This window comes from Leptonychotes weddellii, chromosome 7, assembly GCF_054177405.1.
Source record: "Leptonychotes weddellii isolate Sample4059 chromosome 7, ASM5417740v2, whole genome shotgun sequence".
Classification (NCBI taxonomy): domain Eukaryota; kingdom Metazoa; phylum Chordata; class Mammalia; order Carnivora; family Phocidae; genus Leptonychotes; species Leptonychotes weddellii.
In genome coordinates, this window is record NC_138375.1 from 19,269,458 (window position 1) to 19,282,801 (window position 13,344).

Genomic DNA, 13,344 nt, shown 5'->3' on the forward strand with positions numbered 1-13,344 from the left:
AGTGCGAAAATTAATAAACTACAGAAGCCTGCTAAATTATCATTGATCATCATGGTCACATTTTATGAGAATTTATTAACTTTCAGACTTTAGGAATCCAAGAGTCTTTACATATCTACAGGTTTATTAACATTAGGAAGTTATTGCCATGATGCTAAAGTCTAATACTTCCCCCAAATGATCTTTTGTTTTTGGTATAGTATATATTTTTTGGACTGTGGAATAATTACATAATTATAGATTGACCTTCGGAATGTTTTCTAATAATAGACATCTATACATGTAGGTTAATTGCTTTCTTACATATGTTTGATTAGTCAGAATATTATTAGAATTTATATAGGAGTTTGTAATTCCATCCCAGACATTTAGAATTAAATTAAATTTCCACATTTCTTATGAAGATTGAAACCATAAGAATTTATATAGATTGGCTATTTTGGTAATATCTTTCTAAAATAATTTGAAATAGGGGCGCCTGGGTGGCTCAGTTGGTTAAGTGTCTGACTTCAGCTCAGGTCATGGTCTCAGGGTCCTGGGATTGAGCCCCGCATTGGGCTCCCTGCTCGGCAGGGAGTCTGCCTGTCCCTCTCCCTCTGCCCCTCCTGCTGCTTATGCTCGCTCACTCTCTCTCTTTCTCTTTCTCTCAAATAAATAAATAAAATCTTTAAATAAAATAAAATAATTCAAAATAGTTTTCTCTTGAGAATAATCTTTGATTGACAAACAATATGACAATTTCTTTTAAAGTTTCTGAAGCAAATCATAGTCCTATAATATTCATGTTGATAAGAGGTACTATCTGCCTTGAGTTGAAAGAATGTTTACTGGGGTTGTGTCCTCTGGAAAGAGTTGACACATACGGTCATTCAGCTTGTTCAGAATCCCTTTAGGAGATTTTTAGGAAACATGCTTAGGACAGTTGAGTGATCTGCTGACTGAACAGCTACAAGGTATATATTAAACAAGTTTTAGTACAAAGCACTGTGTTAGAGTTTGCTTCTGGATTTTCGGGTATAATTTGTGTGGGGTAGGGGTAGAGCAAGCATGACCATCTCTTCCAGTCTGACTGAGCATATGTGTAAATGTAGCTCCTGGGTGAGTCTGCTAAATGTTTGTGGGAAATGATAGGGAGGTAATACATGTACCTCTAGAATTTGGTTCCTTTTGAAAAACCTCCTTTAATTTCCACCCATTAATTTCAGTAGTGTTTCTTAGTTCTAAGTTTCCAGGGCTGTCACTATTACTCATTTCACCAGTAATTAAACAGTTCAGAGAAGTGAACAAAATTATGTATTCTGAAGCCAAACTGTCTTTTGTTTGAATCTTCCTTTTAGTTTTATGACCTTGGGAAATAACTCTCTGTGCTTTGGTTTCCTCAGCCATGGAATAGGGATAACAATGGTACTAACCTCACACTGTTTCCAAGAGGGTTAAATGCATAAAACACTCAGCACGATACCTGGCACATAGTTTGCTCAGAAACATTAACTTTATATGTGTAGAGTGTTATGGATGTTGAAAGGGACTTTTAAAAGGTCTCATAATAGACAACCTGATGGTTCATTTCTCTTGCCTCTCCAGATCAGTTTTCGAAGCTTTGCTGATCTGCTTTGTGCTACAAGATGCTAACATCTAATATGCTGCATCCCTGGGCTTCCTTATCTTTTAGCTTTCCATTGGGTTTAGCCAATGGGAAGTACCAGAAATAGATAAGAGGGTAAGAAGATAGGTCAAAATATTGATGTCCCTCTCTGTTTGCTATGGGTGTGTTATTAGACAGATTTCTTTACCCACAGGGACCCTGTTCCAAACTTTGTTCCTGTCACACTGCTTGTCTCCTTATCCTTTTTGAACTATGGGTGAAAACTCTTCTCATTGTCATTCACTCTCCCTTGTTGGTTCTCTTAACTCTGTCCTCTCTTTTGCATATAATCCTTTTCTTCAGTTAAACATATTGAACACGCTGTATATGACATCTTTCTTTTTTGATGAATTAAACATGAGGACAAAAATGTATCATTAAATACTTCTTTGAGGCTTACAAAGAGACCCTTGAAATATCTCTGCCCTCCGATCTCCAAATACCTACTCTTCACCTAATTTTATGTACTTAAAATTACAGGGAAGCAGAGAGATAGTCATGAGATGTCAAAGGTTACAAAAGATCTTGTTCATGGAAAACTGACATTTTGATTCCCTTCCTCAATGTGCAGGGGAGGAAATGATTCTTTCCCAGTGCTTCTGCTACCTGTTGCTATATAACAAGCTATCTCAAACTGACGGGTATAAAACAAAACCATTTCACATAACCCACCATTCCATGGATTGGCAATTTGGTAGAGGCTCAGGTGAGTGGTCCTTCTCATATTGGCCTGGATACTATTTTCTGGGCTTGATCACAGTTCTGGGGGATTAGCTGGAGTAGCTAGAGGCTCTCTTTATATGAGTATGATCTCTTATCCTCCAGGAGAGTATCCGGGCTTGTTCATATGAGGGAGGACTATTTCTCAGGGCAAGGGTCGAACGGCAAGTCTTTTTGAAAGATAAGCTCAGAACCTGTACAGGTCACTTGTGCCATATTCTATTTGATTAAACAAGTGCAAATGCCAGCCAGCAGCCTTAATTCATGGCATGGGGGGATAGATTACAATTCTTGATGGGAGAAGTTGTAGGCACTCTATGTCCCATTTTTCAATGTACCATAGTCATACCTCCCAGAGTCAGGTGGACATGTTGCTCCATGAGAATCAAACAAAATTCACATAAACAGATCAGAGATATATTAACAAAAATACAATGTGGCTTCCTTTCTCTTCTTAGCTAGATGTTGACTAAGTTCCTGAATAGGAAAGTTACTTTATTGTTGTCATCAAAACAGAACAGAGAGAACAGAAGAGGATGCTTTTGGAAAAGTCCAACATGTATCTTATAATTTTGAAGAGTGGGCAAAATTCTGGAGGCCCTTTCCATTACTTTGATGATGAAATAGCCCATGATAGTGGGCTAAGAACAAAGTATAGATTAACAGAGTACTTCCAGAAAAGATGGAAGCTCTCTTCCAGTTCCTCGATTCTTCCCCCTTCCACCACATTCTCTATTACCCGTAGAGGGCAAAGAATATCTTAGGACTTCTGAAATACCATGTGAATGAGCACAGAAAGCAGAGAAAATTTGCTTGTAGTAAAGAGACTAATGGTCTCCAGAAAATAGTAAACTTTGATTTGTGAGTAAGAAGATAGTTGGTCAAATCAGTAAATGGTACTATGCAAAAACTGGCTCAGTGCCTAAAGGCAGGGAGATGATACTTTCATAGTAAACTAAGTAAACTGGTGATGATGGACACTTGGCAACTCCCAAAGCGGAAATGGTGAAAAAATATAATTTAAATAAGATAGGCAAGGTAAACCAGGGAAAGATGTGTGTTCTTTTTTGTTTACTGTCTGTCTGGCTACTTATTTTTTTCTCCTATCAAGATGCATTGCTAGGCTTTGTATTGATAAAGGACATTTGTATAATGAAAGATAATGAATGCTGTAAGAGCACGTAAGAACTTTCCTATGAGCATATTATTCCTTAAATCATTGTCATCTTTGTTCTCAGTGGATTAGAACTTAACTCATTTCTATGGTTGATTTTGTTCTATTTGGGATTTAATTTTAAATTAAATTTTAATGAGGTAATTTCCTTTTCCTCATGAATTGAAGAAGAATAAGGATGAACTTTCTTCTTTTTTCCTCAGAACAGAATTCTACTTTTAAAAAAAATCTTGAAAATGCAACTACCTTTTGAGATTTATAGCATATTTTTTTAGCTTGGAGCTATTCTTTTTGATCACTTACATTTACTGCTTTTCCTCTTGGACCTTTCATAGGAATCTATAAAAAGAGCTTTTCTCTCAAAGATGAGCAGAATTTCCTCTTCTTAAGTTCACTTCCTTGATCCCAATTCACAAAGGTGTTTTTGCTGCATATGCAGATATTTACTAAAAACATATGCCTAAAATTGTTAAGTACACATTAGTTTTTCTTCTGAAATATTATTTTATTTATAGGTGTCTGTTGCTTGGTGACATGTACATTTATTCTTAAAAGGAAGATGAGTATAGTATTTAGAGAATAAATAAAAACTTTTTTGTTAGACTGCTGAAAACAAAAACAAATCGTGTTAGTTAATTAATTTGTCATATATGATCCAACAGCAAGCAGTTTAGCTCTATTAATTTAAACTGAATTAGAGTAGATTTTTAAATAATTTTTTTAGGAATTCAGATCACTCTTTCATTTAACCAAGAATTGCATTTAAATATCTTTTAACATTGTTTCTAAATTATTTTTTATTCAGTGAGTAAAACTGATGGTTATTGCATTAAAGTTTTAATGAATAAAGGCTGAGAATATTTCATATAATTTCATGATAATAAGTAAGTATGAGAGTAGATTAATAATGAAAAAATGCAAAATACAATCTTTCATTATAGCTGGAAGGTTAAGGAACTAATTTTATAGACCATGAAATGGAAATAACTTCCCCACTATTTTATTAACTGATGCTTAGATCAGTATAATCAACTCTCCTATTCAGAGCATGTCTGTTCTCTGATCTAGTAGCACTAGATCGACATTTCCAGCACTTCATTAGGTTAACATAATTCAATAAATAAATACCCAAGTAAGAACTACATCATATTACATGATTATTTCTTGATCAGATGCCTTATTTCATTAAGCAAGTACATCAACAGTTCTAAAACTGAAACAAGTGTGAATTTGTTAGCAACATTTTTTGTAAGTTAGGCAATTTATTAGCATGATGCCATCAATACAGGAAGCTACCATTCACCAAGAAAATAAGGAGAATATTTAGAATACCGTAAGCCTCACCACTCATTCTTTCTTATTGATTGGGCGAGTTGTAATTCAAAGTATGATTTTTTTTTAATTAAAGTCTGAGTGTATAAACACTCTCAGATGACATATATAGATGATCCTCTACACTTTCGGAAGATATTATTATATCGGTTTTTTAATATACATATATTATAAGTATAAATATTATATCTATCTAGCTATCTGTCTAGATTATATGTATTCTAGTTTTGCCCTTGGCAATGTATGAAGTTTTCCATCATTGAGGAGATACAGGCTTCCAGTTATGGAATGAAAAAGTCACAGGAATAAAAGGCACAGCATAGAAAATATAGTCAATGGTATTATAGTAGCATTGTATGGTGACGGATGGTAGCTACACTTGTAGTGAACATAACATAACGTATAGAGAAGTTGAATCACTATGTTGTACACCTGAAAATAATGTAATATTGTGTGTCAACCATACTCAAATAACAAAAATATAAAAATAAAAATAATCATGCTTGGGGAATAGGTGGATATGTGTATGGAGCAGAGTGGAGAGCCATCAAAATGTCTCCCTGGCTCACCTCTGTGATTTGCTTTAATTGAATACACATGGAAAAGAAGCCATATATTTTAATCAGTGTCCAGAAGAAAAAATAATGGGACTAGTGTCATCATTGCCCATTCCTCTATCCTTTCATCCTAGCAAGATATTCCTAAATTCCAAATTGGCCTCTTTAGAATGAATGTGGCTAATGGTAAGTGTGATGTTCAGTATTCCTTCATGGGATTAGACTTAATTGCTGCCAGGCACCATTTTAATTTGCTTGCTCTATAGATTAATTCAAAAGTGGTCTTTCAAAGGTTTGAAAGCATGGTATGGAAATGCAGGACATAAGGTCTCACTTCTGACCTCAGATCTTTGTTTTTAGTGCTAGTGCTTTCTAGTGCCTCTGCCCCAGTCCTATGCAAGAGAACAGGGCACATTTCCCACTATTACTTGGCTTCAAGGTGTACAAATTTACCTATTATTATTAGTGTTAACAGAAGATTAAAAACAAATCCAAATATATTTTAGTATTTAAGGAAAAGTAGGCATACCTACACATGCTCCATATGACTTATTTTCCAAGGCATACTAATAATATACAAAATTCTGTGGGAGTTTCTCCCAATCACAGGTTAATTTTCCCATCTAAGAAAAAGATAACCAACAGAAATCTTGTCCATATTGTGGCATTTTAGATTTTACTATTGGTGATATTTTTTGGACATTATCCTAACATTTTGCCATGTTTATATAATTAATAAAACTATTTATTGACTCATTGGATTCTTTTTTTAATATAAAGTAGAGATTATTATTCATGTTGTTATTTAATAGTAAGCATTTCAATGATGAAAGTCCCATTGCTCCATTCAGCCTATTTTTGAAGTTCATGTCATTAAGGAATGATAATGTAGACTCAGTTCCTGGCTCACTATAAGTACACAATAAATCTGTGTTGTATGTACTGTACTGCACTGAACCACTTACTTAATACTATAGCAGAGTATAAAATTTTAATACATTTTTTATATACTGCAGTTTTGTTAGCTTTTGCTATTTATTCTTAAAAATTATGTCTTCAGATTCAGGTATTATCCTTATCTCGAACTTGCTTGTATAATTTCAGATCCCTTCATTTACAAGAAAAATATTTTATATCCTTTAGTTTTGCAAAACCCCAAACTCTTACTGGACATTTTATTATTTCTTAAAAGATTTTATTTTTAAGTAATCTCTACACGCAATATGGGGCTTGAATTTACAGCCCCGAGATCAAGAGTTGCATGCTCTACCAACTAAACCAGCCATTTCATTATATTTTTAATCAAATTGAATATGATTGGTATTATCTGAGACAAATATATGATTAAACAATTCCTAGCTCAGTGCAACTACCATGCTTTCAGTTTCATAAGTGATGATCCAATATAGGATACTGGCTAAAAGTGGAGCCTTCCCTACTCGGTTAGGTTGCCTAGATTTAAAACTTGCCTTCATATTTTACTAACTTGTAACTTTATATAGGTTTTAGTTCCCTGTTATATATAATGAAGACAAAGTAATACCTAAATAAAAGACTTTTGAGACTTAAGTGAATAATCACTGTAAAATGCTGAGTACAATGCCTAACACATATAAGCTTCAATGCATGTTAATGTAACTATTCTGTTCCTCTATTTACCAACTTCCTTAGTCTATCAATAACCAAATGCACGTCACACAAATATGCTCTATGCTAAATAATTGCATTTAATAAATGAATACAGTGATGATTTGAGCAATTTCATGATATCTCAATAAAGCAATTTCTAGATATCTCCTAGATATTTCTAAAGTACCATTAAGATGCGGATAAAAAGGTAGTGACAAATATTTATTTTTAAATGTTTATAAAAACATAATTTGGGGCACCTGGATGGCTCAGTTGGTTAAGCGTCTGACTCTTGATTTCAGCTCAGGTCATGATCTCAGGGTCATGAGATTGAGACCCACTTTGGGTTTCACACCTAGGTTGAAGTCTGCCTGAGATTCTCTCTCTCCCTCTGCCCTTCCCCAGCTCAAGCTCTAAATAAATAAATAAATAAAATATTAAAAAACAACAACAACAATTTTATCTGTTTTTAGCCTTATAAAATTACCATTTTTAGATACCAAAAACTTAGTTGTAATTTGTGTGTTGCGTTTTCCTGCACAGGTGGATGGGATCCTGCTCAAAGTGTGATTTGGATGTGGAGACCAAAGACGCCATGCAGACACACCGGTGAGGTATGAAAATCTTTGTTATTTATATAATTGACTCCTCTGGAGAGAATACTGAAAGCCTCTCAAGTAAGTCCAAAATGACTGTTTTTATTGTGGTTAGAGAGTAGGGCTGGATGAAAGGTTGCTCCTCTGGGTGGATGTATGTGAATTGAATTTCTTGCCTGTGCCCAAGGAAGGAACACCCAGACTTTCTTATCAGCTTGTCTGGATGTGGGGCTCAAGAAGATGGAAGGGTGAGACATTAAAGCTGTCAGTAGTCAAAAATCAAAAAATGGTGTCAGTGTCCTCATTGCACTGTGACCTTAAATTTCAGTATCAAAATTTACTGAGTTCAATGAAGTAGAAACAGTTTCTTACCACATTCTATTTAGAGATTACTTTGATTTTTACTGGATATAGTAATTCTCATTTACCTATTTTTGAAAGGTATAATTGTGAAACAAATGTGAAACCAAAAAATATTATTTTGTCTTTTATCTTTATACTATTTCTAAGCCCTAATCACATACCACATTATAGTTTAGTTACGCGTGTTTATGTTTTGTCTATTGAATTGAATTCTAAAGTCTTAAAAGGAATGGGTTCTGCATTGTACTATTTTTGTTTTTATTGTTCAACTAGTCTCACATAATGCTAGCAATTAATAAGGATTTATAAAATTAATACATTAATTAACTTTTCTAATATCCTGTCAATGAAGTTTCTTGGTTGATATACCATCCTGAAAAAAAGTAAATTATAATTTGAAAGAATAATTTTCATTAAAAGCATTGCTTTCCTCAGTATACTATTCCTATAATTAGTAGAAAAAAGCACCAATATGTTTCCTATGAAAAAATAAATTTGAAACTAACATATCACACAACTGAGTCATTCTTTAAAAGTTGGTATTAGAGAGAGTTTATAAATGTGATATACTCTGATGATTATAACTTTTAATTCAAATAAATATATAGAGATATATGCTTTATTTGGCTTCAATTGCTGTTTATATGCCTACTGTTCTAAAGCATGTTGTACATGAATATTAAATGAATATGAGCATACTGAATTTCCAAGTATGTGAAAGTTTTTAAGTGAATTTTGTAGGATAATATACACTGAAAAGTAGGATTGAATGGGCATAATAAAGCCAAATAGACAAAACCAGATCTGAATGTTTATATTCATCTCAAGAATATATTTCCTTATAATACATATATGTGAGGTTATTATTTAATGATCATATACTAAATTTATAATAATTAAAATCACATAAATAAGATTTATTAATAATAGCATTCATAAATATTTTAGAATTCTGGTCAATGTTTTATAATAGGCACTACAAAGTCAAATGCTTAATGTTTATGAGGAACAAGCAGGTCATACAAATTAATGAAGTAGTTGTGTAAATATCCATAGAGAAATTTCTGGTGACCAAGGAGTTGAAATACTTCCTTCAAACTAGTGAAACTTCAAGGTACCAAATAGAGCAAAAAGACAATAGATTACTAAAGAATTTCTGTTTGTCTAAAACATAGTGGAACTATAATATTAGACACAAATATGCAGTAACGTCATTGAAGAGATAAATAGACCAAATTATCCTTAACATGATGGAAAGAAAGAACAAGAAAAACGAAGTGCTTGACATGGGATACAGGACTCAGGACTCCAATTCTGAAGGAGCGATCCAGGGACTGCCCAGGTGAATGGCGAGAGGAGGTACCAGGAGGCACCTGGCATAGAAGGCAATTAGTCCCTCTCACTGGAGCAGTTCAGTGACTGAAGGAAAGATTTCTTCAGGGAGATCACATTAGCTCTCTACTTTTTTATGCTTCTGTATCTCTAGAGAGAAAATTTAGACAATTGACAGTTTGGAGCTGAATTAGTAATAAGAATACATAGAAAACCAAGCAAAAATATAGCAGGGAAACCACAAACCGTAGTATATATAATTTTGGTTACATTGAAATTAATTACAGTGAAAACACAAGTCACATATTTGTGAAAGATATTTATAGTATATGTTATTGAAAAATGACTAGTATCAAAATTCCGTAATTATGTGTTTAGAAACAATAAGAAAATACCAGCCATGAACTGGCAATTTGTGAAATTTACTGGGTGACACATAAAAATAATGGAAAACTGCCTAATTTCACTAGTAGGTTCCATAAGAAAATTGAGAGAGAATTATTTATGGGTGAAATATCTTGACTTTTAAATGCTAGCAATACTTTGGTGATTTTTGTTTCTTAATACTATATTAGGTAATAATATTCTGTCAAAGAACAACAACTGTAACAAAGACTGTAGGTAAGATAAGGCCCAATGTCTATAGATTGCTAGCTTTAACATAATGGCCTAAATAGCTGGTGTTTCTATTCCATATAAAATTGTTATCAAACAATATTTATTTTTTAAAAAATACACATTATGACTGAAATTTATAATGAAATTGAACATATTTAAGTAAGAAAACATTTCATAGTGTTGTTCAGCTTACCTTTATTCACAAACTATTACCCAAGTGTGAGAAAAGAGGGCCAAACCAGCCCAATAATTAGGTGATTATAAGGATAATTAAAACTACAGAGATGAGGCTATTTATTTGATTCCTTCTTTGTGTTGGCTTGTGTTTTGATTCTGACATTTAGAACTAATGGCCCGAAATCCAGTAAAATCCCATGACCATATTCTTTAGGAAGCACGGATCTTTGAATACAATTTTAGTTTAGTGAGGCTTTTTTAAAAAACTGGAAAAAATTCGTCATGCTTTTCTGTAATTTTGAAAAGATCTTTTTAAATAGTGACCTAATTATGATCAACCAGAATTCAGCATACAGTACCTAGATTTAACAGTTTAGGCTATAATCAATACTGTGTTGAAGGCATGTACATTGTTATGAATTTGAGTATAATTCTTTTTTGTTTACATTTATTTTAATCTCCTATGTATTCATAATATTTTACCAAATTAAGAAAAGTATCATATCTAAATAATGAGCATGTCACTTAACATTTAACAAATATTTGCTGCATGTCAACAAGGTATGATTTGGGGACCAGTCATTGTTGGAGGAGGTCATTGAGAGGATGTGACCTCAGGTTGACCCAGAAACTGGACCCCGGGCAGTCAGAAACTTCTTACAACCCTCCCCTGTCCTTGGAATGTACATTCTGCCCACCATACCCATACTAGGAGCTGTTTCAGTGATGCAGCCTTTAGAGAGTAAGGAGTTGTTGAGACTATTTAGACTGAGTATATGACTGAATTCAGTTAAATCCTTTATATAAACTTTTAAGATTCTGGCAGGCAAGTGCAGAGATCTACTTGTCCTGTTGCTGCCCAAGACAAGCTTCAGATGTAAGTTTCCTTGCTGATTAAACCTGCCACCTCTCAATCTGGAGTGGCCTGCCTCTTTCTTCCATCTCCCCTTGCCCTAGGTGTAGAGGAACCAGTTGTGAACCAACAATCATTCTAGTAGAAGTGGACAGATGAAAAAATTAAATGATAAACAAATTAGCTATCATGTTCAATGGTGATATTTGCTGTGGAAAATACTTATTTTAAAATAAGCTGGGAAAGGAGAAATGGGTTTGGGGGGTTGTAGTTTTAAAAGTGGTATTTTAACCAGGACTTGAAGGAAGATCTATGGTTAACTTCATGGGTATCTGGGGAAAAATAATTCCAAGGATAGTGATCAGTCAGTTCAAAGGGAAAATGCTTAGCATTTTTAAGGAACAACAAGGAGTCCAGAATAACTAAAGTGAAATGAGTTAAGGAAATAGAGGAGAATAAGATCAAAGAGATAATGGGAACTTGATCTATGATATGGTAGATCCTTTGTGAGGACTGACTTTCACTGTGAAGAACAATTGATAAATTTTGAATAGAGAAATGAGATGCTCACACTTAATTAAAAGGAAGGAAGGAAGGAAGGAAGGAAGGAAGAAGAAAGAAAAGAAAAGAAAAGAAAGAAAGAAAGAAAGAAAGAAAGAAAGAAAGAAAGAAGAAACAAAGAAAGAAAAAGAAAGAAAGAAAGAAAGAAATGAAGGAAGAAAGAACTGCAACCCATTCTGTATTCTGTGTTCTAAATAGATGGTAGGGGCAAAGGCTAGTCAGAAAGAACACTTAGAGGGCGCCTGGGTGGCTCAGTCGTTAAGCGTCTGCCTTCGGCTCAGGTCATGATCCCAGGGTCCTGGGATCGGGCCCCAAATTGGGCTCCCTGCTCGGCGGGAAGCCTGCTTCTCCCTCTCCCACTCCCCCTGCTTGTGTTCCTGCTCTTGCTATCTCTCTCTCTGTCAAATAAATAAATAAAATCTTTAAAAAAAAAAAAAAAGAAAGAACACTTAGAAGTACACTGCAATAATCCAGGTAAGCCTTTTAGACCAGGATTATAGCAGGGGATGTGATGAAAAAAATCATTCTATACCAGGCTAATTTTGAAGGTATAGTATGTAGGATTTCCTAAAATATAGGATGTGAAGAATTATGGAATAATAGGAATGAAGGATGATTGCAAGATTTTTGGCCTGGATAAGTAGTAAGATGTTATTGCCATTTTTTTTTTTTTTTTTTAATCAACTTGAGCCAAGTTGAGAGTAGAACAGATTTAGGGATGAAAATTGGAGGTTAGAATTTGGGTGTATCCCACTTAATTAGACATCCAATTGGAAATTTAGAATAGTTCGTTGGAAATATGTTTGGATTATAAGAATGAGGCAAAGATGGAAGTCTACATTTGAGAATTTTCAATTAATCTTTATACTGATATGTCTATATGTCTACATAGATATTGATATAGATATGTATAGTAACTAAGAGGGTGGATAGATCATCAATAGCCAGAATTTAAATTAAGAAAAAAAAAAAAAAAGAAAGATGGACCACTCTAAAATAGAGTTAGAAAGAAGGCAAGTGAGTAAAATAAAAGAATAACCAACTTAATAAAGGATCTGGTGCTTGTGCCAAAATGGAAGGAATAATCCGCTGGGGTCACTTCAACCACTGGCTATGGTAGAATTTTTTTTTCTTTTTTTTCTTTTTCTTTTTTTATTTTTTTTTAAAGATTTTATTTATTTATTTGACAGAGAGAGACATCAAGAGAGGGAACACAAGCAGGGGGAGTGGGAGAGGGAGGAGCAGGCTTCCTGCTGAAAAGGGAGCCCGATGTGGGGCTCGATCCCAGGACCCCGGGATCATGACCTGAGCCAAAGGCAGACGCTTAACGACTGAGCCACCCAGGCGCCCGAATTTTTTTTTTCTTATTTGTTTGTTTTCATTTTGTTGTTAATGCTGTTTTGTTCTCTTTACTAAATTGATTTTTAAATCATTGAAATCTATTTCATATGCCTGAGAGCAATAGTGAAGATAATACTATCCAGACTACTTATTAAAGTAAAAATAATACAGATACGTTCCTCTCCCTGAAAAAAAACTTCAAACCTAAATGTAGACATATATTATTCTGAAAATTATTTAATATGCAAATTAAAACAATGATTAAGTTTTAATTGTGTTTGGAAAAAATGGTGACTTAACTAGCTTTAATTCTATCCTAAGTTTAAACAGTCAAAGCTAGCTGATTTATTTTGTTTGGAAAGTAAACACATTAAGAATTCATTTCCCTCAAATTTTACCAATGCTACAGTCCATGAGGAAAAAAAAATGCTGATCAGACTTATAAA